A 26,574-nucleotide genomic window follows, 5' to 3' on the forward strand; every position below is an offset into this window, starting at 1 on the left:
GCGAAAAGCAGAGAATAATGCTAGTACCTGTTCTCCTCCTCTCCTTCTGTTCATCTCAAGGAGAAGAAAACCCAAAGGAACAGACATTACTTTAACCCACAGGAAGAGAGGAATCCCAAAGGGGGGCAAGAGAATGAGAATGAGAGAGAGAGAGAGAGAGAGAGAGAGAGAGGTTTTCTCTCACCTGAGATGAATAGAGCAGGTGATGTTTATGTATGATTCTCATTATTTAAAGCTCTTGCATTGATGAAGGAGATCACATGGTCTGTCTGATATGCAGCAGGAAGCTCCTGAAGACCAATCGATCTATGAACTGAGGCTGGTTCCTGGAGATTGATCTTAAAGGGACAGATCACCCAAAAATGAATATTCTATTGTGCCATTCCAAGCCTGAATGGCACAATAAATTCTATGAAACAAAAAAAAGATAAAAAGAAAAAATAACAAAATACTAACAACCATACATTAAAAATAAAAAAAGTGACAATAATTTTTAAAATGATCAAAAGTGACAATAAATAAAACAATCCTAAAAAAAATAAAATATTCACAAGGATGCATTAAAATGATCAAAAGTGACAATAAAGACATGTATGTTACAAAAATGCTGATCTTTTGAACTTTCTTTTCATCAAACAATCCTGAAAAAAAATGTATTGGGGGTTTCCACAAAAATATTAAGCAGCTATTTTAAATACTGATATTAATAAGACATTTCTTAAGCAGCAAATCAGCATATTAAAATGATTTCTAAAGGACCATGTGACTGAAGTTTGGAGTTATGGCTACTAAAATTCATGGCCATCACAGAAATAAATTACTCTAATAATATATTTCAAAATAGAAAACAGTTGTTTTGAAATTGAAACATTTCACATATTAACATTTTAACTGTATTTTTGATCAAATAAGTGCAGCTTCTTTCAAAAAAAATAAATAAATCTTACAAACCCAAACTTTTGAACCATAATGAAACTGTATTCTATTCTAAGGTTTTGTGTGAGTCCCAAAAAACATTTGATGAGCATTAAAAACTTTAATGCCACATTAAATGTTACGTTATTCATAGCCATTACTGTGTAAATAAAAGGAGGCTTGTTATCGCTGTATGACTGAGCATTGATTTAGTGTGTTCGGATACTAGATCGCTGGAGAGCTCAGGTCATTGAAAAATCTCTCGCTTGGACTATTCCTCCATTTCTCCAGAGGCCTCTCTCGTCCTCTTCTGCCCTGTTCTAACACTCGACGAACTGAAGCAATTACAAGCCCTGACGGCAAGCCCACATCATATGGAATTGGATTGTATGTAGACGAGCTTTTGGTTGTTTATATGGAAATGCGATTGCTGTGTTGATTAGTGAGCTCCGTCCCTGCCCACGCCCTTCATCGCGGCACCTCGCTGGGGACGCCGCAACCTACAAGACACACAAACGCATCGATGTAATTCACTCAAGAGCCTCATTTTTCATAATGAGTGTGTCTTTATGTGGCCTCTGCTGTTTTCACACACTGTGAGCAGTAATGACTGCGTATACATTCACAAGCGTGTTTGCCGCAATTAGCCCGAAGGCCGCTCGGGTGAGAGAGTTCAGGTACTGAAGAGAGCCTGAGTGGGGCAGGTCTACTGGGAGGGAGACGCAGGGAATACGGTGGCACTGGGCATATTGAGAGAGATGCTCAGGAGGGAATTTGGGAGAGGAGTGTGGGACAATCTGTCGCCTGATGACAGATGATGTGATTCACTCAATAGTATGCTCAGAGAGAAGGACTTTTTTGATAGGGGTTGGGGTTGCACCAACTAGTCGATTATTTCTCTGTTGACTAGTTGATCAAATGACTTCAGTGGTGCTTCAGAGGGAAAAGACATACATAATTGCATAAAGTAATAATAATTAATATTAGTTATGTGTTATGAACAAACATGAATTAACATTAACTTCAGTTCATTATTACTTCACGATTCCTAATGCAGTAATTAATGGTAGAAAATGGTACCTTATTGTAAAGTCCTTTCCACAAATGCAACCTAGTGTATGTGAAATCAGATTTGCATATAACTTGCAACTACCAAATAGAGTATATTTGAACATGAAGTTTAAAAAGTGAATCCTAAAGCCATCTGAGATGTTCTGAGTACATTTACTGGGCTCACACACAGTATAAAATTCTCATGAACGAGCTTAGGGGAAAAAAATCGATGTAAAATATCATGATATATTACCCCAGCAGTTATAATATTCCGAAAGCAAGAATCAATCTATTTATTTCTAAATTAATTTTAATATTTCTCACATTCACATTTTTGGGAAAAAAGGGACCACTATTTTCTAAAAGTCTCTGAAAAGGGGCAACATACTGTGACATTAATTCAACACACAATTATTTCTATTTAATCAAAAACCAAACGCATAGTGAGCTAAGAATAAAACTGTGTAAAACACTGATGCAGTGCAGATTAATGAGAAATAAAGAGCCAAAAGACTGCAGTATATTAGGTTTTTGAATTACAATGGATGGAAATGAAAGTCTCTTAGCTCACTGAACTCACAAAAACAAAAAAACAGTAAAAATTGTAATATTGTGAAATATTATTATAATTTAAAATAATTGTTTTCTATTTTAAAATTTAATTTATTCCTGTGAAGGCAAAGCTGAATTATCAGCAGCTGTGTCACATGATCCATCAGAAATCATTCTAATATGCTGATTTGCTACTCCAGAAATATTTCTTATTATCATGAAAACTGTGATACTTTTTTCCAGGATTTTTTAATAAATAGAAAGTTTTTTTTTTTTAAATCGATTTTATGATTGATTTTATTCATTTTTGCTGAATAAAAGTATTAATTTCTTTTTTTTTATCTTGATCCCAAAGTTTTAAACTACTGTATAAACAAAAATAATCACCATATGATATTATTATTACCTAAATATCAACATAATATCATATCACTATATGGTCCCTATTGATTGCCTCTGCATCACCCTGAAAGAAATCAAATATTGTCCCAAAGGCTGACAGACAATAAAGTGAGTGGGACCAAACTGTTTCTGGACATTATATGACAACTTTTGCATGAATCTTACAATATATATGCAAGCTTTTGTGCTCAGCATCCACTGATTCTGTATTTTGAGCCACTTAGTAGTGATCAGGCAAATACTGATTTTCTTTTTGGAGAAGGCCAAGGCCTGTCAAAAATCCCCAGCTCCGTTCCTCATGTGCTGTTTACAATGCCAAGCACAATTGGCTTCCAATTCTCTGTGTGTATTTACATTGGTGACTACGGAAGAGTAAACAGGTGCTTTGTTAGAGAGTACTAGAGGCCTGATGCGTGTTGTACACACATCAACACAGAGCTGTACTTAGCTCAAACATGGGCTCAGCCGTGTCCTCTATCATGCCTGTATCTGTTTACAGAGGAAGACAAGTGTCCCCGTAGCAATCTGCTTGTGGAGAAACTGAGGAATCCCAGTGTTTGGAGTGCATGCAGGTGTCTAAGAGTTAAGGGGATACACACATACACAACTGGATGCATCCTATGCATTCTTCAGACAGTGGCTTTTGCTTTACGCATAAACACACACATGCTTTTAGCTGTAGCTGTGTTTTCCAATAAAGGAAAGGAGGATTTTGCATCATGAGGAGGTCAAAGAGGTCATAAAATCTAAAACAACTTTACAGCTCTACAACTTCCCCATGCACTACATGATTTCCTGTCTGTGTGGGCTAACCGCAGGCGGAAATTCCTTTAGATGTGTACTGAGAGAGGAAGACAGGTCAGAGGTCACACAAGCATACTTGTCCGTGCCCCACACACAGCTTGCGATCCAAATGCTTGAACACGTCAGTACAACAATATTTCACTGTTTGTACTGCACAAAGGAAGCTGCAGTCACAGAAACATAAACCTTTATGAAGAGGCTGGTGACCTTTCAGTCCAGCCAGGACCAAATTAAACACACAAATAAACCAAATAAATACACCTAATACAGAGAGATATCAAATTACTAAAAAAAAAAAAAAATAATTAACCTTACAAAATGTAACCTTACAGAAACTTCCAGTACAGAAACAGTCTTCCTTAAAATAAATAAATAAAAATAAAAACACTTTTAAAGAGGCTAAGCTGCAAAATCACTTTTCTTGGATTGAAATTCTTGGATTTCTGACATCAGAAATGCAGAATACAAACATAAGGCTGCCAGAGTTTACATTTCACTCATGGCCAGTCATGGTGAATTATTAAAAAGGAAGTACAATAAATACTAAACACTACTAATACTTCCTAAAAACAATAAGAACTAATGAAAAGATAAAGTCATAAAAAGTCATAAAGTCATAAAAAAAGATGCCATTATACAAATATTAAAAATATACTGTCTTTATGTTGTTTCTACAATAATTTGAAGATTGAATGTGAAATTATTGCAATGTAAAAGTATTTTTAAAAACTTTAATGTTAGATGGAATTAATCACGATAAAAAAAAGTGTGATTAGATAATTTTTTTAATCGATTGACATCACTAAAATGAACACCTGCAGCCAGTCAGTTCAGCAAAGCACTATTATTCAGCCATTTATATAGTATTAAAGGCATAGCAGCAAAACATATGCCATTTAATTCTAAAGGCAAGAAAGAAGGTGAAAGATAGAAAATGGTCATGTTTTTGTTTTGTTACAAATAAAATGCAAATAAAAAAACTGATCACAAAAAAAGAAAATGGTCATGTTTTCAACCTTTTCAAACATTATAAGCAGACCTCAGGGAAATAAAAATAATCAATTTGCAATATAATTTATGATATGACCCCTTTAAAGACAGAACATTCTCGCCACTCTCTGAGCCTCAAGCTTGGCTATCTTTCCTGGACAGTGTCAACAGCAAACCCATATGTCATTTAATATGAAGGTCTGCGAAGCATGCACTTGAGTGTATTTGACAGGAAAGTAAAAAAAAACAAAAAAACATCTGATTTTAGGAGTGTGGCTGTTTCCAGTTGACTGCATCGGCAGCTGAGTAGCTCTGCAGTGACCCGTGTGTGTGTGTATTTGTGTGTGTGTGTGGACAGGGTACAGACTGCCCTCAGAGAAACAGTCATGGGGCAACTCTCAGCTGCCCTGTATTGTTGCTGCAAACACACAAAGCGCACAGCCTGGCCCTCCAGCTGGCCCCGTGCCCCCTCCCTGTGGCCCTGTCCTCTCTCTCTATCCCATTCTTTCTGCTTCTCTTGCTCTCCGTTTGTTCTGATAACTGCGGCCCTGCTCACTGTATCATCACTTCACCTCCTCCCACTAAAAAAAGTGCCAACCAGCTTGCTCCTTTCTTTTTGGGAACATATGCACAGCCAAGTATTGAAAGTGAAAATCCCATTTAAATGCATACAAGTCATTCCCAAAATTGAGATAAGTGACAGAGAAACTAGACACATTCAGAAAAAAAACATTCAGCCTGGTATTAGCTATTTTCACATTACATTAATAAATAGCAGTCAACATTAGCTGTAGCATCTGTATGTGACCTTTTGCTCTCTCTCCCAATGGTGAAGGTCCGATCTGGGCACTTACATTTTTTGGCTGATTGGCTGATGGCTGTTCTGCCGGACTGGGATGGGGCGCTTCATTGGCTGACTGTTATAGTGTAGCCATGGAAACTACTAGCCCGTGATAACCATGATTAGAGGTGTCACGAAGAAAACAATATGGCACAGAGCGATAATGTGTCTTTGATGAGCACATCGCAGCCATTGTGAAGCAGTAATTGATTTGTTTACCAATACAACAGTCTTTGCTTGTGTCGGCCGACAACAATGGGGTGTACTTGCACAAAAAAAAAAAAAAAAAAACTGGATGAAGAAAACGAGTAAAAATAGGAACTGACCTACAAAGGATGTGAAAGAGATGAGTGCTGCTTGTCTTTAGACCACAAACCCATTGGTGAGCAGATGAACCCTGGGGATGAGAAACAAAGGAAAGGAGAAAGGTGAACAAAAAAAAGAAAGAAAGGAGGAAGACATTAAAGAAACTGAAAAAAATCAAAATTAATTTACTCACCTTTTTTTCTTTCAACTGCAAAAACTTCTTTCTTTTTTCTTTCTTTCTTCTATGAAAAACAAAAGGAGAAATTTTGAAGAATGTCCAAGCTGTTTTTTTCCAAACAGTAAAACTGGATGGAGACCACAGATGCCAAGCAGGGTTTTCACCAATTTATCAGAATAACGTCATACTATTTTAAATACGATGGAATAGTATTATGGACCACTTTTTACAATATTTTATGGAATTTCTTGTCCTTTTAGGAGCTTAACAGATTCTAGTCCCCTTTAGTGTTGGGCGATATGGTCATTTTTCAAATCATCATATCATCAGCACGAGATCGACGATACATGATATTATCGTGCATGGGTGGAGCAAGAGAGAGACTCTCTGTACTTGTCATAGCATAACTATTTGGTATTTAAAACCGCGCAGGTGTGCGAGAGAGAGCCTATGGAATCACCAATAATCAAAAAAATACACTTTCAAACATACTGATAAACTAACGTTAAATATAAAAATACTGTATTTAAAACAGCTAGTTCATATACACTCACCTAAAGGATTATTAGAAATACCTGTTCAATTTCTCATTAATACAATTATCTACTCAACCAATCACATGGCAGTTGCTTCAATGCATTTAGGGGTGTGGTCCTGGTCAAGACAATCTCCTGAACTCCAAACTGAATGTCAGAATGGGAAAGAAAGGTGATTTAAGCAATTTTGAGCGTGGCATGGTTGTTGGTGGCCAGACGGCCCGGTCTGAGTATTTCACAATCTGCTCAGTTACTGGGATTTTCACGCACAACCATTTCTAGGGTTTACAAAGAATGGTGTGAAAAAGGGAAAAACATCCAGTATGCGGCAGTCCCTGTGGGCGAAAATGCCTTGTTGATGCTAGAGGTCAGAGGAGAATCGGCCGCAAATAATCAAACCTTATATAATAACAACTCTCACCTAAATAACCACCCACAACAACCTATTCACGCAGCAAAGCATTTGTGAAGCCACAACATGCACAACCTTGAGGCAGATGGGCTACAACAGCAGAAGACCCCACCGGGTACCACTCATCTCCACTACAAATAGGAAAGAGAGGCTACAATTTGCACGAGCTCACCAAAATTGGACAGTTGAAGACTGGAAAAATGTTGCCTGGTCTGATGAGTCTCGATTTCTGTTGAGACATTCAGATGGTAGAGTCAGAATTTGAGAACATGAAACAGAATGAGAACATGGATCCATCATGCCTTGTTACCACTGTGCAGGCTGGTGGTGGTGGTGTAATGGTGTGGAGGATGTTTTCTTGGCACACTTTAGGCCCCTTAGTGCCAATTGGGCATCATTTAAATGCCACGACCTACCTGAGCATTGTTTCTGACCATGTCCATCCCTTTATGACCCACCATGTACCCATCCTCTGATGGCTACTTCCAGCAGGATAATGCACCATGTCACAAAGCTCGAATCATTTCAAATTGGTTTCTTGAACATGACAATGAGTTCACTGTACTAAAATGGCCCCCACAGTCACCAGATCTCAACCCAATAGAGCATCTTTGGGATGTGGTGGAACGGAGCTTCGTGCCCTGGATGTGCATCCCACAAATCTCCATCAACTGCAAGATACTATCCTATCAATATGGGCCAACATTTCTAAAGAATGGTTTGAGCACCTTGTTGAATCAATGCCACATAGAATTAAGGCAGTTCTGAAGGCGAAAGGGGGTCAAACAGTATTAGTATGGTGTTCCTAATAATCCTTTAGGTGAGTGTATAGTCGGACGCAACTGTTATATCGTGCATCCTGTGACAAATTTGCCGCATATGCGTATGGAAGTAATCAGTCTAAATTACGGGGAAGTCGTGGCCTAGTGGTTAGAGAGTTTAACTCCTAACCCAAAGGTTGTGGGTTCGAGTCTCGGGCCGGCAGTACCACGACTGAGGTGCCCTTGAGCAAGGCACCGAACCCACAACTGCTTCCCTGGGCGCCGCAGCATAAATGGCTGCCCACTGCTCCGGGTGTGTGTTCACGGTGTGTGTGTGTTCACTGCTGTGTGTGCGTACTTTGGATGGGTTAAAAGCAGAGCACGGATTCTGAGTATGGGTCACCATACTTGGCTGTATGTCATGTCACTTCACTTCTAAATGTTCTGCAAAATCGAACATAAACGAACACGTTAAGTATTCAAAACAGGTAAGTTCATATATTTGGAGTAAAGTTCAATTGAACTGATGCATCAGTCATACAGTGCTCCGGACTGCGCGCCGCATGACGAGCCCGACGCACCGCCACAGAAACAAGAATGAGATGCATTCTAACATAACTGTGGCATTAAACTCAGTTAGTGAGGGCCTGTTTAAAATATTGCACATATATAGGCCGTTCAGATTACTTGTTAAAGTGCAATGAAATACCTTATATCTGCAGACGATGTACGTCTGTTTGTGGATGGAAACTTCTTCACCGGCTACAGGCTCTAAACCTCATTTGCGCGCGTGTGTGTGAAATGCGGCGCTGAAGTGAAATAACTGGGCAGTTTGATAGCCGAATTATAATAGGCCCCCTAATAAAAATAATACTAATAATACTAATAATTATTATTATTTAATACATTAATAGGAGAATGAGCCTAATATCGTCTTGACTATTGACAGAGACATCTGCTATCGTTGATATCTCTGACTATCGTCGATACACAATACTACTGTCTATCGGCACAACCCTAGTCCCCTTTTACTCTCTTTGTATGGAAAGCAGTGTGAACTTTCTTTAAACCATCTTCTTTTGTATTCTATGGAAGAGAAAAATCATAGGAGCTTAAAAAAGCATGAGATATTATGAAAGAATTTTTACATTTTGTTGAACCCTCTTCTTTAAACACTGAACAGCTATCCAGAAACAGACTGAAATACATCCAGAGAGACCCCTTCAACAGGTGGGAAAGGGAAGTGTATGTGCACACACACACACACATACACACACGTGTTTGGGGGGGGGGTTGAGTGCATGTGTTCACCTGCGTGTTAAGAGCTCTGTTCTAATCTTTATGGTAATAAACTCTGGCGGCTACTTGGCTGCCGGCACTGCAGATCAGGATTTAATAGAAAGTAAATGTGTTTGCTGAGAAAGGGGACGAGTCACTTGAAATGGGACTAATGTATTCCTTATTGAGTTGAGGGTATATGTGTGTGTGTGTGTGTGTGTGCTGCCACCAGATAAAGTGAAGGTGGGTGACGCTTATGAGCCTCTATACTAGTAGCAATCACACAAACACATATGACTTGTAACCCGACACACAATTTGGGTCATTCACATTTCTATTAATTATTAGTGTTTGCTAAGGCAAGCATTGCCAATATGACTGCTCATACGTAGCAAAGAGTTTTTCTTTTTTTCTTTTTCAAAAACACGCCACGGATACAAATGATACCTCAACTGTTCTTTGAGGACAGGTGTGCTATTACTTGTGATGAGACTTGACAACCACCCAAAACACCCTACCATTAAGGTGCCGACTTTCACATAGTCAAACATTTTAAAATTTTTGTGGGTCAAATCCAGTCATAGAAATCTACACATTTGGGAATTTCGTGAGGGAAAGATTTCCTCACACAGACTTTGCAGGACCAATGTGTTCAAGTTGGTCACTGTTAACTGTGCTTCATATCTCTACACTACTGACAACACACAATCAACCTTTTTGAATGTGAAATTTTACAAGATTTTATTTAAGACATCTATTTTTAACAACATCAAGATTTCAGGTTTTGAATCTTTTAAGGAAAGATTTTTTTTTTTTTTTAATGTGATTATTCACTCTTTTCCATTTTAATCACTGCTTACCCTCAACAGTTTTTATTTTTAAAAGAAATATTTTATATATATATTTTATATAATTATAATAATTATTAAATGAACCTGTGGTGTGGCAAATTAATTCTTAAATATAAAACTACTCAATCACCTCCCAATGAATACAAGGTCATACAAACTGCTTGCATAATAATTAATATTTTGAGATGTCAATAGCCATAACGGTTTTCATATTTCAAAGTATTTACATGGCACTCTACAAAGAATTTACCATGTACCAATACCATGGTACCAAGTATCTGCTAGTCACGCTACACTCCTCCACAGTCTCTGCCTTTATCTCACTGTCAAATAAACTTCACTCAGACAAACAAACAACATCAAGCATGTGCACACAAGATGCTCTCTATTATGCACACTCATGATTCACACAAAGCAAATGTACACTAGACAAAGTGCACAAAGTCTTAACCAGCAAACGGAGCTCCATTCACTCCTGTTTAAAAAGGTCACCATTTTCTCTGGCTAAGCGCCCTGTGTCTACTGATAATTTTATGCATAAACAAATGGCAAATTTGTGCCACATAAATATGTATTAGCAATTAATAATGTCCCGCGTCTGTGGCGATGCCAGGTGCATGCGAAATCAGCGCGGGCACTCTGCAGCACTGGTGCCTTTGTTTTCCTCTAGCTCTCTCGGGGTTGCCACAATAGGCACACAATAGATGCACAATGGGCACCCGTAACAGGGCACCATGCCCCTGAGACAAGCCAGGCTCCCTGAATGAAGCCACCATCACCTGGGCAGAGCCAAAACAATGCAGGCATCACCAGACAGCTACAGGGGTATTATTGAATTAGCAGCCGCATTGTGATTAAGGGTTTAGAGGGGCATTTAGTGGTTTTGCTTTTTAAATAATGATGAATTTGATGACTGAGGCAGCCAGGGATACACATATGTGTGTGTGTGTGCTTGACAGAGAGATTGAATATAAAAATACACGGGCACACTCACATGCACACACACCTGTTCATCAGCAGAAACACCTGGAAGCTGTCTGTCCCATTTTTACCTTGGTGTCACAGAGACCTCTATGTCAGTGAGTGTGGTAACGTGCGCACACACGCTGCTACACAAATAAACAGATCTGTTTGGCAGGGCAGGATCTTTCGGGACATCACAATGCCATTATTGTCTCACTCAGACAGAGATCAGGGACGAGACGGACAGAAAGCGCAGCTCCTCTGTTCCTCTAGTGTTTAATAGGATCAGATAAACACAATGGCTCTGATAAAGTGCCCGGCTAACATCATACTGAGATTGAGAGAGAGAATTAAAGGGTAGAATGGGGGATTGCGAAAGCATTTGTATCAGACATAGCGGATGACAGGGGGGCTTATTTAGGGAAAGAAGAGGATTACCAGCCGCCAGCCTGCAGTTGTGCTCCGCTTCAACTCTCTATAATCACTGGGATCATAGGACCAGCACAATTCAGCTTTGCTAATAATGCACACACACATCTGCCTATTCATTTCAGCTCTAATGCAATAATAGCCCTGAAACATCTGGTAATGAAACTGGAATCAAGATGGGCGGATTTGGCGACATCTGTCCCTCCGCAGGCTCCAGCCTGTTCTGGGTCTTCAGGCTTAAAGGAAATATGAAATCAGTACTGACCTTGTCAAAATTTTTACTGTCCTAATGTACATTTTTGGTTTTATGGTGCACAATTAATCAGCATATCTTTTTCTGAAGAAAAGTAAATGCATCAGTATTCTCTTACAGTCAAATATCATAACATCCCCCTAATTCTGAAATGACTTTCTTTTTCTGATGACATCAACTAGGCCATGCAGGTTATTGGATAATGTTAAACATCAGAATAAAACAAACCATTACCAAAACCATTTTACTTCTGTAATCTTGTGCATTTCTGAGTAAAGCGCAACGTAAAAGCAGAATAGTAGTAGGTTGGAGTTTTAAAAATAAATGTTAAAAATCTGTGAAAAAAAAAAACAATCAAAAATAATTGATTTTGAAAAGTTGCATTACAAATCAGGGGTCAAAGTATAAAATTCTTCTTAATACTATTTACTTATTTTCTAACTTAAGAATAAAGTTAAGAATATTTTTCCTAAGAATCTTTTTTCTTAAGATTGTTCTTAAGACAAAACATAAGAATCTGAGTTTTTTAACAACTGCATTTCAGAGGCAGAGACATTTTTATTTGCAACAATAAATCATTGAGAATTCATTGAGACCAGAAATATACATTTAAAAAGTAAATTTGGTCAATTTTGATTAAACAATTCTGGTAGTCCATTCTGGTATGGCATGCATACTTTTCTCTTTATCATCATTGAATATCCTGTTTCATTTGAAAAAAAAAAAAAAAAGGGTCACATTAGAGGAGTAACGTGGGTTATGCTAATCTAAGCACTGAAATCAACCAAGATTGAGGTAAGCATATCAAAAAACACAATGGTTACCAAAAGTTAGGCGGCTAGAGTACCCCAGACCTTCAGGGTTCAATTACCTGAGCACCTCCACCCCCTCCTTCTAGAATCCCTTACCCTATCTGAGGCTGCAAAGGCGACTTCCTGTCCCACTCCCCAGGGTTCATATAGGAGGGGAAGAAGGAATGACACGGTGCCTATGAAAGAGCCATTGTTCACCGAGGTGGTCCCGGTACTGTGTGAGGGGAGGTGGCTAATCACAAGGCGGGCAACAGCACAGGGGTAAATATTTATCTGCTGGGATGTAAACGACGGATCATGTAATTTAGCAACAGGCCATTCCTTCCTGCAAGGGTGATGATGTTTAGTCTTGGGTAGGGGAGGCGAGGGGTGTTAGTCAACCTGCCCATTTCGAACACAGCAGAGGTTGATTATCACTGATGCATCTTCACACTAAAACTGAAACTCTTTAAGTGTGCAGTCAACTAAAGTTCACTAAACTATAAAAATGATTGTGATGATTTTCACTATACAGTATAGGTTTTAAAACCAACTGGTAGTACAAGCAGACGAGCTTGCTGTTTAATGCGTTATGCGGTGGTTTAATTCCTGCTGCCTTGGTAACTGGTGGGCAAAGCCACTTATTATCTCAATTAAAGATAATTTTCCTACATAGAGATATGTACCCACCGGTCACTAATGTCAACATTGAATCATTTTCTGTGAAAGAAATAAAAATACACTTAAATGGCTAACTATATTATACAAAAAAAATTTCCACTGTACAGTAATGTGACAATTCTATTTTGTATAAACAATTTTGCAGATTTTTTTGATTGTACAGTAATGTGTTTCATGTTAAATTTGTATTATATAGTTATTGTTTTATTTTAGTTTGTTTTATTATGTTTTATAAAATGTATTTTTTTTTTATTATGGTTTATTGTATTATTTTAGTGTTTCATGCTATCTGGTGGTGTTTTATCTTTGTGTACATGACCTTGTGCATCGTCTACTGTATATATGAGTTTTTAAGATAAACTGTGCACACTGATATAAATGATCTTAACATTAATGAGTTAATAAAACACTTTCCATTTACACACGTGGGGACAGTTCATCCAAAAATTTAAATTTTGTCATTATCCTCATGTCGCTCCAAACCTGTTTGAGTTTCTTTCTCATGTTGAACATAAAAGAAGATATTTTGAAGAATGCCGGTAATCAAACCGTTGATTGTCCCCATTGACTTCCATACTATTTATTTCCCTACTATGAAAGTCAATGGGGACCAACAACTATTTGGTTCTTTAAAATTGTCATAATATCTTCTTTTGTGTTCAACCTAAGAAAGAAACTTATACAGGTTTGGAATGACATGAGGGTGAGCAAATGACGACAAATTTTTAATCTTCAGGTGAACTATTCCTTTAAGTACTGCAAGAACAACAACAAAAAAATCTTACAAAACACTTGCCACACACTTGTTGACTTCCTATTGCCGTATTTTTGCCCCAATCACTTGCAACTTGACCCTGGTAAACAGCTCTATAGCGTCAGTGTTGTAAGTAATGACCAACAGGCCAGGAAGGACACAAACCACCCAAGATTACAATTTCCTCTCCTCAAAGATGCTTCTAGATTTAACCATGCAAACCTCATGGTGTTGCTATCTGGTTTCTGTGGTCTTCTGGGTGGTTGATTACTGGTTTAAGTTAAAACAGTCTGCCCCCAAGTCTTTATATAGTCTGGTCTGTAGATTCTACCTCCAATCCAATATGAGAATATTTTATTGTACATTTGGGGACAACTGGCAAATTTTAAATAAGACTTTAGATAAAAGAAAGAGAAGTAGAGGCAAGGAGGAGGCAAGAAGCTAGAAGACAAGACAAACAAGTAGTAGCACAACTGGCACGGGACGACTTACACCTTGTCTACACATGGATGTGAGCTGTCATTACAGATGCCTTGAGGCACTGTGACAGGGTAAAATAAATCCAACACTTAAAAATAGTGTCTGTTTGACAAGCTCAATTAAACCACCAAAATTAAAGCCACGAACATCCTTATGCATTCATCTTTCTGTCAAGATCTTTATCCGCAAACATATTTCACTTCCTCTGTCTGCCGAAAGAGTTTCTCCTCTTACATATTCTTTCTTTCTATCAATCTCATCTCCTCCTCTGCTATTTCTGTTTTCTTCTTACTTTATTTTTTCTCGCTGGCCACCTCCTCACCTCTACTTCTCCTTCCTTTCTCCGTTCCTTTATCTTCTCACCATCTCCATTCTTCCTCCTTTTGTGTAACTAAAACATTATGTTCTTCCCATTCTCTCTTGTTTTTCCGCTCTCCTGTCTGTGTGTTGGTGCATGTGAGTACAGCGCTGATGTTTAGGACTTTCCGTGAGTTGACAGCCATTTAACATTATGAATTGCAGTCAGGATACCAAAACATGATTTGTTGAGGATATACCATAGACTTCTTATACATTACCTTATCTAGCAAAACTTGCTTTGTTGAGGATATACCATAGACTTCTTATACATTACCATTAAAAATTTGGGGGTTATTAGATTTTTTTAAAGAAAAGTTTTCTCTCATTAAAAGTCTTATTTAAAGTCTCATCAGGGCTACATTTATTTTATAAATAATAATAGTATTGTACAAATTTAAACTATAAATTTTCAGAAGCCATTACTCCACTTTTCAGTGTCATATGATTGTTTAGTAATTATTCTAACCTTCCTGACCTCAAAAATAATAATAATAAACATGTCAAAGAATAAAATAAAAGCAATCAACAAAATGTCCTGTTCCAGATTTGCACTTGGGTTAGGACATTATATAAAATGGTTAAAAGAGTGTAAAAAGTGTTTAATCATAAATATGTATGAATTATTTTTACTTATCAGGACATCCCAAAAGGGAGGTTTTGTCAGATTTGGCTCTGTTCTGAGAACAGTTATGTCCCTACAGTATAAGCTAAAACAAGAGATGCAAACCCACAACAGACACAGCCAAACAAAGAACTGTAAAAGGAATGAGAAGATCAGAAACTCGTGAAAAACAACGATGGCAAACACAAACATGGCTGGAATGCGGTGTTCGAGTTCTTCAGGAAGCTTTACAATGCTGCTTATTGTGCTGAATTTAAGTAGCAGATGTTGTTACTGATGTCATAATGAGATAAAAGCTTCCAAATGACTCTCTCCGAGGAATAAAAAAAGCTAAATATAATTGGAATAGACATAAAAAATTAAAACATTCCTGACCTTAAAAAACCAGAGGGTGAAAGTACATCTCTGCCCCATATTCACAAACACAAACTCAGGAAATATGAGGTCTGTGTGCTGACGTGACCTTTATTCAGGGTCAGGTCATAAAAATAATGGCAAATAAAAACAATCCTCTAACCCTAAATATAACCCTCACATAAACCTTCCTGATTTTTTTTTGTATTTTGTATGTACTGTAAATTCCCATTGGCACTACAACAGCGTTAAGCAGGACCTACAGTACAACCAGGTGTAAAGGACACGTGTGTGTTTGTGTGTGTGTGTGTGTCTGTGTGGACAGAAATCAGGCACAATGGCCTGTTCAGAAATAGCCAGCTGATATGCTGTTTGTGGTCGTGACCTGCGGTGGGTCCTTTTACCTGCTGGGATCTCCTCCCACCCTGTCTGAGTCCCTCTATAGAGGCTGTGTCTCTTCGGTCCCTGGTAGAGAAAAGAACAGACAGACAGCGACTCTGATCAATACCAGCGCCTCCTCTTTGTGGCTGAAATCAAAACCTTTTGAGGTGAATATTCCTTTTTTTGAAAGACACGGTGACGTCAATAGATTCGGGTAACTGACTCGCTATGTGGAGGAGAATGCTTGAGAGAATGAAAGCAAGGTTTTCATACACTTCTTTGGTCTGGTTTATGGATTTCTTTTCTTTTAACTGTGTGTGCCCCTCAAATGTCCAAAATGCTACTTAGACCAATTCAAATCTACTCACAACACAGTTGAACAAGTATGAGGAATGATCACTTTTTAGTTTTGTAAGCAGTAGGCCAGTGAAAAATCTGCAGCCCGATTTTTAATTTAATTAATATTTCTGGTAGGTTGCAATTGTATAAATTAAACCAAATACAGTTTGATATACAAATGTTTGGGGTCAGAACTTTTTTTTTTTTTTTAAGAAATTTATACTTTTATTTAGCAAGGTTGCATTGAACTAATAAAAAGTGAGAGTAAAGACATTTCATATGGGATAAAAGATTTCTACTTCAAAGAATCCTGAAAAAGGTCTCATAGTTTCCACAAAAATATTAAGCAGCACAACTGTTTTCAACATATATAATAAAATAAAATGTTTCTTGAACACCAAATCAGTATACAGATCGATTTACGAAGGACCATGTGACATTGAAGACTGCAGTATTTCAGCATTTCCATCACACGAATAAATTACATTTTAATATATATATATTATAACAGAAAAAATGGGTGGAATAATAATAAAAATATATTTAAAAACATTTTGATCAAATGCATGCAGCCTTGGTCAGCAAAATATCAAAAACAACAACAACAAAAAAAATCTTACTACGGGCATCTGCCAAGTGTTTGGAATAATAAAAAAATAAAATATATTTAAAAACAATCATGGAATATTATAAGCAGCCAAAGATAAAATCTTTTGGAATTTCTCTGCTTAATAAAAAAAAAATGGAATTATGTAGAATTGATTTAAATATTGTAAAATCATTTATTACATACAGCTTTATGAATGACAGGATCCCCAAAACTACAAAAATCTGCAGCTTTTTCAGCAAATTCTGTATGGGCCTGTTTATGCTACATTTATTAGAGGGTCAGTCCCATTGGAGCAATCTCTTGGTCAAGGGCACAATGGTGATGTTCAAACCTATGGCCTCTCAGTTACTGTACATGACCACAAGGCCACACCAGCCCAAAATTCCCAGAGCTCTCCGTGTTGAATCTCAACCTCTGCTTTATTTGATCTAGGCTGTGTGCAGGTGTCTCTTGTGTTTACCACTGGAGAATAAGGCAGGCTGGACAAGAACAAACATTTCAGCGGTGCTGAATCCCACCAACCCCTCCTCTCCCGAAGACTCATTTTAATTCCATCTCAGCATGGTAACAAACACTCGTTAAAGCAGATTAATTCCACAAGAGGATTACGCTCCATATTAGATAATGAAAGAGAGAGAGCAAGGGAAAGAAAGAGAAAATAATCACGTAAAGGGATAGATGGTGTGCATTTGATCCTGGGGAACAGAAAGCTAATCCAGGTGTAACACATGTAGAGGAGTGTGTGAGAGAGAGAATGTGCACAGTGGTATTAGGAACAGCTGGCGTCGGTTTAGCCTCTTTGTCTTCATTGACATTGGGAGGACAACAACAACACTGACCCACAAAATGGGAAGTCGGATGACAGTTGCTGCTATTGACACACTGCTTTTAGATGTGTGTGTATGAGAGGCTGTGACTCACAGCTTGCGCGGTGTTGTACTGTTAATGTGGTGGCGGTTCTGGCACATCTGGGCTATTTTCTCCAGTATGTGTCTGAAGATAGTGTGAAAAATCTCAAGGAGGAAAAGTGAGTGTAGGCCCCTGTGAGATCGGTTCCTCAGGTTAGAGGGCCATTTTTTAAATGCCAGCGGCTTATCTCGACTGTCACAGGCTAAACGTGTCTGTTTGTGACATTACAAGAACAAGTGTAAGTCTCTCGAGTTCAGCTGCGCAGCCGATTCGGTTCCCGCATTCTCATCGTTCTGAAGTGTTACACAAAGCTCTGTCGGGGGATAGTCCATCTCTAAATCAATTACGGCAGTTAGCTCAAAGCTAAGAGTGAAAGAATGCAAAGACATATGTATAAGCACGAGCCAGTTCCACAACACGGCTTAAGTTTGTTTTCAATCTCAATCATTATCAAAAATAAGCTTATACATGTAAATAAGTGCTTATAAAGAAAACAGCTTTAAAAGATTTAGAAATTAGCTTACATGCAGAGCAGAATCGGAGTAACTGGCAAAAATGCAGGTATTCCAATCAGGGTTTGCTTAAACAGTGTTTTTCTGGATTTAAAAATAAAACAGTTTAAGATACCTTAGCATTAAACAATTTAGGGTTGTAAGATTTTTTATGTTTTTGATAAAAGTATATTATGTTCACCAAGGCTGCATTTATTTTAAGGAAAAAAAATTATAATATGAAATTGTATTATAATTTAAAATAGCTTTTTTCTATTTTAATACGTTTCTATTTAATACATAACATTTAATTTATTCCTTTGATGGCAAAGCTGAATTTTCAGCAGCCATAACTACAGTATTCAATGTCACATGATCCTTCAGAAATAATTCTAATATGCTGATTTGCTGCTCAAGTTTTCTTTTTTTTTATTAATATTATTAATGTTGAAATGGTTGTGCTGCTTCATATTTTTGTGGAAAATGTGATTCTTGATTAATAGTATTTAATTTGTAATAGAAAACATTTGTAACATTATAAATATCTTTACTGTCACTTTCTGAATAGAAGTAATAATAATAATGAAAAATCAGGAATTGGCTTAAACGTAAAACCTGGAAGTTACTTGTCAGAATAAAGCCTTCCATGTTGACCATCTGGTAAAAGACTGTAAATGTAACTGTCTTCAATATTAAAAGGGATGCATAAATACACAATATAAAGTCTAAGATGTTTCTTTTCTCAGGAATAGGCCACCACACCTCTTTAAATCCCACCCACTCAGCAGAAAAACATACAAAAGCTCAAGTAATCAAATGAAGACCTCCTGCCTCATGTCAGGCCCCATCCACGGATGAGTGAGGGAATGCACAAGCCAGGCAGAAATAATCAAATCAAGAAGAAGGCCTATCCGGCACAAATGGAAAGTTTCCTGCCACACGAAGTTAGCTTTCCATCGTGTCTGTCAGATTTCACGGTTTGAGAGAAAGGCTCCGGGACTAAATCCCTGACTCACTTATAGAAAACACAATCAGGATGTACAGTTTCCTCTGTATTATGGTAAAAAAAGCTATTCATTCTGTATCACCTTTAAATCATTATTCATAAACTGAACAGGAGCAGGGTGGAAAACCAAACGGAAAATGACAACAATATTATCTCAGACCTGCAACGGTTGGTTCTGTGCAGATTTTTCCAGTCAGACTTCATCATCTCACTCCTGTTAGGGACAGTTCACCCCAAAATGATTTCAGTTACCATTTATTTGCCTTCATGTCTTCCAAAACTCGTACGACTTTCTTTCATCTGCGTAAAATAAGTCATATAAGCAGTTCTTGTTTCATACAATAAAAGATGTTGGAATGAAGCTTTTGGTGCCATTTTGGAGCGCATGAACATTTCGTTTAACAGAAGAAAGTCAGTTGCATGGGTGTGGGACAATGCAAGTGTGAGAAAATGACAGACTCTTCATTTTGTGAGTGAGCTGCACCTTTAAATACACTCGTTCACACAGCAGACTGTGCTAACAACGACATATGTGACCGAATCCAGACAAATGTTCATTCTGCATCGCACAAACTCTGGAAGAAAGATACGCTGTCAAGACACAGAGAGAGAGAGAGATACTGAGCACGCTGAGAAAATGTAGCGGTAACTAATTGTTATCATTACGCATGTTTGAAAAGTGTTTTCAAACAAGTAATCAAAGTCTGCCACTGTAATTAGCAGACACAGCAGTGAGTGTGTTTCCCTCCACTGTTCTTTTCAAACTGAAAGGCATTAGATATATCAGATCCTTTTCCCCAACGGAACAAAAACCTGTACACCGCGTGCATTGTGAGGGAGAGACAGCTTGACTGAAAACAAACTGACACAAACCATTTGAAGCAGAAAAGAAACACAACAACCTGTCAAGAGCAAAATGCCTCTAATTTTTCTGTCATCTGCCAGCAGTTTAACAAGAGAGGAGCGTTTCTACCCCCTCAATTTTCCCCCTGGCCATTTACACACACTGAGAACCAAACAAGAGGATGGGAGGGGAAGAAATCTGCTCCTTTTCTTTCTCTCTCCCTCTATTTCTTTCTTTCCTCTCCCCCTATATTTTTCACTTTCCTTCTATTCATCTCATCCTTTTTACTCTTAACATTTTCTTTTTCATGGACTCACCACGACACCATCAGTGGAAGAGTGTAGAGTTTGTCATTATCCCAATGACTTGAATCTTTTGATTCCGTTCACGAAAAAGATCCACTCAGATTCATTTACTTCAGATTCATTTCTGTAGGTTACACCAGTAGGTGTTAACCAATGAGAGTCAATTCACTGAATCATTTGCTGAACTCACTCAAAAAATATTTATTATTTAAGAATTTAACTGCATATAAAATCTCCGAATTACAATTTACAGACTTATGAAGATTCTAAGCAATTTATTAAATAAATGCATTTGAAAATATGATTACATAAAATGCCTTTTTTTAAAGTGCAGAAATCATAACATTTCATTTACGTATAACAGACAAATATGTATCACATTAAGTTTAATCATTTATATTAAAACTCTGAAATAAAGCTGAAATATAGATATTTCAGTTTATTATATATACAGTTGCACTGTTAACCAATACTAATAATTTTTTAAATAAAAAGTATTGCCTTGACAACTAACTTCAAATAAGTTGAAATAGAAGCAGTAAACAGTAAACAAAATAAATAAATAAAGCTTAATAGAAATAAAAAGCTAATAGAAAGGATGAGCATGAGGGCTTTGCTCACAAGGCAGGTTAGAGATCTTGTGTTTATGTTCCAGGGGCACAGAAACACTAATGTGGAGGTCTCCTGACTGCACCGGACACAGTGTTTATGTTAAAGGCTGTTGCTCATCTTTCTAAAGCACATTACACTGACTGCTGCTGTCAGCTTGTGTTACTTTGCCCCTTTAGTGGTAGAGACAATTGGCTCCGACAGCCAAGCAGTGTGGATGAAATATTTAACTCCGCACTGTTAAAGGCACAACTCCGCCTTTGTCCTGTGAACTAGCTGTTTGTAACATTAGTATCGTGGTGACAATGAGACCTTATGCTGCGGAGATGATGGTGAGTATGAGTGCCACAGAGTTAAAGTAATCATTCAGCAAAAATGAAAGTTCGGTCATCATTTACTTACACTCACATTACTTTGAACCTTTTCATCTGTATAATACAAAAGGAGATATTTAGAAGAATGTTTATGCTGAACTTTACAATATAATAAAATTGGTGTTCAGAGGCTGTCAAGCTTCAAAAATGTAAAAAAGAGACCATGAAAGTGAGTTATATGACTTGTGTACTGTATTGTATATAATCTAATAGCTCTCAAATGTTGTTCATGCATCTGAAAATGTGCATGGGCAAAAGTGAGCGGCCACTAGGCTAACTAACGGACGGAATCCAGTGGCATAATCAATTACGCGGCCCCGCAAACTCAAGGGTGGGTGGGGGTCTGGTTATGTCACAACATTGTAAATATTTGTTTTAAACCAGGAAGGCGAGCCAATGGATATCACACAAGCAACGTGCAAACTTTGTGCAGAAGTTATGTGGTGAACCTTTTAATCTCAGTCAATTCACTAGAAAGTGAAGGTAAAAACTGACAGCGTTTCTGCATCTGATGCTGCATTAAAGACACATATTCTCTCAGAGATGACGAGAGACATATCTACTTCATTTGCTGATAATGGTATATACAGTCGCTAAATGTTTTAATTCACTCCCTTAATATTTAATTAAAATGTAGGCTACGAAAAATAAATAAATAAACGAACGTAGGCTAGTGGAAAAAAATAAATACATTTTAAAAAATAAATAAATAAAGAGAGAAGAAACGTATTTCATGTTAAACAGTATTTTTTCTTTTTAAAAAAGTCAGTGCTTGAAATAAAGCTTTTTTTTATGATTGCAGTGTTAATAATTTTAATTATAGGCCTATAATTCATTGTATAATAAACCTGTTTTGAAATACCTTTTAAAAAACATTTTCAATGAGGAGTAAGCTAGCCTAATCTTTATTATCCTCGCAGCGTGTCAGTTATGCGGTTGGATAACCATTGGCAAATACTTTTCTAACATTTTCTAACACACAACTGCAAATCACAGTCCAAATGAATGGGTGAACATGCACAAATTTAAATGCGCGACATACCCATAACAGCCTGGATAACCATTGGCTAACACTGCTGTCAGTCAAACTCATAAAGAATTACGCAAAAACCCATTTTATTTATTTTAGCTATTTGAGATGTTATAATAGTTCTCTAATTGTGTTACGCCCCTGCTTTTATGTCACTTTTTTAAGCTTTACAGCCCATGGCTACTATATGCTTTTGTTGTATAGTAATAAGTTACATGAACATCTCATTTCCTTTGCCATCAAAGACTGGTTTGCAATGAAACGAGGGAAAGTGAACAACAGATTTTTCATATTTAAACAGCTGTGATGACCTATACAGTCTGTTTTTCTCTAATCTGTAGAAAACATCAAACATAAACACTTTTCCAACCATTACAAAGTTCACAACTGACACTGTCTATCCTGAAGCCCCTCAAACACTCACACTTTGCTATCTACAGTTCTGAGGAACTTCTTTTAGAAAAATAACCGCACTACCAGGCTGTTCGATAAACCTGTTAGTACAGGGCCTGAAGATATATTTTTCCTTTCTTATACATTCACTAGACAACATGGATATATAAGACTAGATTTTGTTCTTGAAGCATTCATACCCTGATATTGACACTGATGCTAGTACTGTGCATACGAAAAGATAGTGGAGATGTGAAAGTGTTTTTTAAGTCTTGTATTGACATGATGCTGTATGATCACATGACTCAGCCCTGAGCAACAGAATGTCAACCCTGATCATTGTTTGACAGGTTAAGAGTGAAAAATTACTAAACATCTAGCTCATTCACTGGAGAAATGGTAGTTGCAATGTTTGGATAAGTTGCTGTTCTTTGTATCTGTTTAATTCATATAGTGATGTCTAAAAGTCAAATCTGGTATGTATGTTCAGCATGTAATCATTCTTTAAATTTAAACCTAAAAATAAAAAAGGATTTTATTTTTAAACAGATTATGTATGTTAATTCAGAATCCACTACACTACTGACAACTAATGACAGTAAAACTCATGAAATTAATGAAATTTCCAACCCGATCTCATGGCAATTCGTACATATTTTACGAGGTGGCTAATTCGTACGAATATGTACAACCTCTCTCATATGAATAAGTATGACTTTTGCTAAATTGCACATATTTTATGAGTTCCCCAATTCGTATAAATTCTTACGAATGACCTAGACAAATCGTACAAAATTATACGAATGAGGTCGTAAGAATTCGCTACCTCATAAAATACGTATGAACTGGTCGTGAGATAGCGTTGAAATTTCATGAATTCAAGTCGTTATACTGATAATGTAATCTGTAATGGAAAAAAAAAAATAAGAAAATTTAATTTAGACTCTTTGAACCTCACTGCATATAAAATTACTGACATATGCAAATTTCTCATATGCGCAACATCCATTGTCAGGTGGACATGGATGTCTAGACAACTGAAGGGAAAACTGTGTGAAAAAGGAAGAGATAAACTATGGGAGAGAAGAGTTAAATCAATACAAGAGGCATAATACGCAAGACAATGTGTGTACATACGTATGTGTGTTTCATCCAAAGCTCTGGTTCAGCTCATAAGCAGCATGAAAACACACTCAACACCTTATATAGGGCAGATTCGCCTGCTGCTCCTATAACTCGTCGGCTGGATTACAGCAAATCATAAATTAGAGGAGAAATTTCAGTGATCCAGGAAAACAGGAGTCTAAGTCAGACTGCTCCGATTCTGTCACTACACCACACAGGTTAGCAAGAGCAACAGAGGGGTGCTCAGCCAGAGTGCTCACACCAGCTTCATCTGTCAGCAATATAATACCGGCTGCAGTCCCCTCTCACTAATAAATAACACACAAACACAACACACACATACACCCTGAAAAAAAGATAATGTGGATGACAGTGCTGGTTACCCTTAATGAGGTTACACTTAATGAGTAATTGATTTCTCATGAATGAGTCATCAATATGTAATTAATAGAAGGGTAATGTGTTAAATGTTGGTTCTGTATGGTTCATAGGCAGTGTTCAATCTAATGTGGTTCCTGTTGAGTAAATATTGCTGGGAGAAACCATTAGCCACCATAGTAGAAAAACATACTATATGCACAATTGGACTACTATATGAATGATTGAACGACAGACAGAACAACAGAATGACAGACTGACAGAACGACGGATAGACAGACAGCCATATGCATTTGTGTGCACGTGTGTCTCTATTGATGGGTCAGCTGTGCTCCTGTGACAGCTTCCATCCTGTCTCCTTAACCTTCCCGGGCCGGCTCGGTGGCAGCGCTGAGGTTTAATCAATGCAATGGAAGTGACATTTAGGGCCAAATCAAATTAGCTGGAAATGGAGGCAAACGGCAGGACTGCATTAAGTGCCGCCCGTATTAACACACAGGTCAGACACACAGGACTCATCGCACACACGTTGGCCACCCGCCCATTTACAGGACCCTATACCAGAGAATATACATCACGATTAGACGCTCACTGACCTGGGATGCATACATCAATATGACCAGAGTAAAATCTGCAGAAGAGATGGCAAACAAACAAACATGCACAGGAAACTGTCTTTATCATTTTCATATAGGCTATGTTCACACACAGTATACAATACAGTAACTTTAGTTCAGTTAAAATATTTTGTAACATACTTTTAAAAAAGATTAAAATACGTTTTAACATTTAATACATACTTAAACAATTACAGTTGTTTTTACATACTTTAAATATTTATTTAATACATTTTTATATTTAAAACATATCACAGTCAAAAGAAACATTACTCCATAATTACGTAACATAAAGCACTTTATGGGATTAAATTTCCAGCAAAATAACTATATTGTTATATATATATAGTTACTGTATTGAATTACTTGTAGTCTTACTGATTATAGATGCTTATAGATTCTGGTCTTACTGCACACCCTATCAAATATAAAAGTATTTTGTACACTAAAGCAGGACTGACAACCATATTTGGCTGCCATATAGTGTAACACTGAGCCCATATAACATCCTGTAAAACAAGAGGGAAAAGAGTAAAGATGACTTTAAACAAGCACTAAGGAATTGCAGAATTGAGCATGTGTTCTCCTCTCTCTCTCACACACTGAGAGAACAAGAGATGTTCTCTTTTTCACACTGTTTTTCTTTGTGTCTCGCTTCAAAATCCACATGCAGGGCCAAAATACATGAAATATTCATAAAGCTTATAAAAGAGTGCTATCAAACATTCTGATTGTTCAGTGTCTCTGTCTCATGGGCATAAAAAAAGATCACTGGGTCAGGTCAGACTCGTAAAATAAATCACATATGACGGGAAGAAAGCAGCCTGTAAACGTCTGACTCCATCTCAATTTGCCTGATTGAAAACGGCCTGTCAGACCAAATACTGACACACCAAATGGGACTGAAAAAAAATTAGCAGACAGTCCTGGTGGGCTACGAGAGAAAATGAACAAGTTGCATGAACAGAAACAGAAGTAGTCTGAAAGTCCGGCTCAAGGGTACCAGACCCTCAGGCCCAAACTCACGCTATGGAAAGAGTGTCTCACTTTGAAGGAATGCATGTCAAACTTCCTTCAGTGTCTCTCACTGCTAAAGAAATCCCACTGCATCCAATTGCAGAGAGACGGGAGGGAGTAGTGAGTGAAAGAGTAGGGATGAAGGTAAGCAAAGCTGCTGCAGATACATATGTCTGCATCCTAAGGTAAGAACTGCGCATCCGACTTCATACTGACAGCTGTCAGTGTAAACCGTCTCAGATACTCGTTACACACACATGTGTGCGGCATGTCCATTAGAAGCCCAGTTTGACCTAAGCAAGACTGATTAGATGCCTCATGTTTGCACCCTGAATGTCAGTTTGATCCAAACCCTACTTCTGAAGAGATAAAACACCTGTTCCACTCACCTAAGCAAACAACATCCATCAAGTACAATATCAAGCTTGTACTAGAGAAAGACGGTTGTGGTTTTTTTTCAGTTTTGCAGATGCTGATATCTACAGAACATGGTGGCCGTTTGCTGATATGTACTGCATTAGATACGTGTTAAAACTGTAAACATTTTCGGTTCTTTTGCATTTTTTTTCCCACTATCCAA

The 26,574-nt window shown here is 37.5% G+C and overlaps 1 protein-coding gene across 4 annotated transcripts in view; it reads right to left on the reverse strand.

Annotated features, from left to right (window-relative positions):
- sox5 (SRY-box transcription factor 5) overlaps positions 1-26,574 on the reverse strand; it is a 205,180-nt gene that overhangs the window by 162,130 nt on the left and 16,476 nt on the right. The window contains exons 3-5 of one of the 4 annotated variants that reach the window (XM_042722032.1): positions 15,971-16,031; positions 6,057-6,105; positions 5,884-5,954 (exon numbers count right to left, since the gene is read on the reverse strand). The exons of 1 other annotated variant lie outside the window; for it this stretch is intronic. The gene's annotated coding sequence lies outside the window, so the exon portion shown is untranslated. The remainder of the gene's footprint in view (positions 1-5,883; positions 5,955-6,056; positions 6,106-15,970; positions 16,032-26,574) is intronic. 2 more of the 4 variants (XM_042722033.1, XM_042722034.1) reach the window with 2 other exon arrangements.

This window comes from Cyprinus carpio, chromosome B4, assembly GCF_018340385.1.
Source record: "Cyprinus carpio isolate SPL01 chromosome B4, ASM1834038v1, whole genome shotgun sequence".
NCBI lineage: Eukaryota > Metazoa > Chordata > Actinopteri > Cypriniformes > Cyprinidae > Cyprinus > Cyprinus carpio.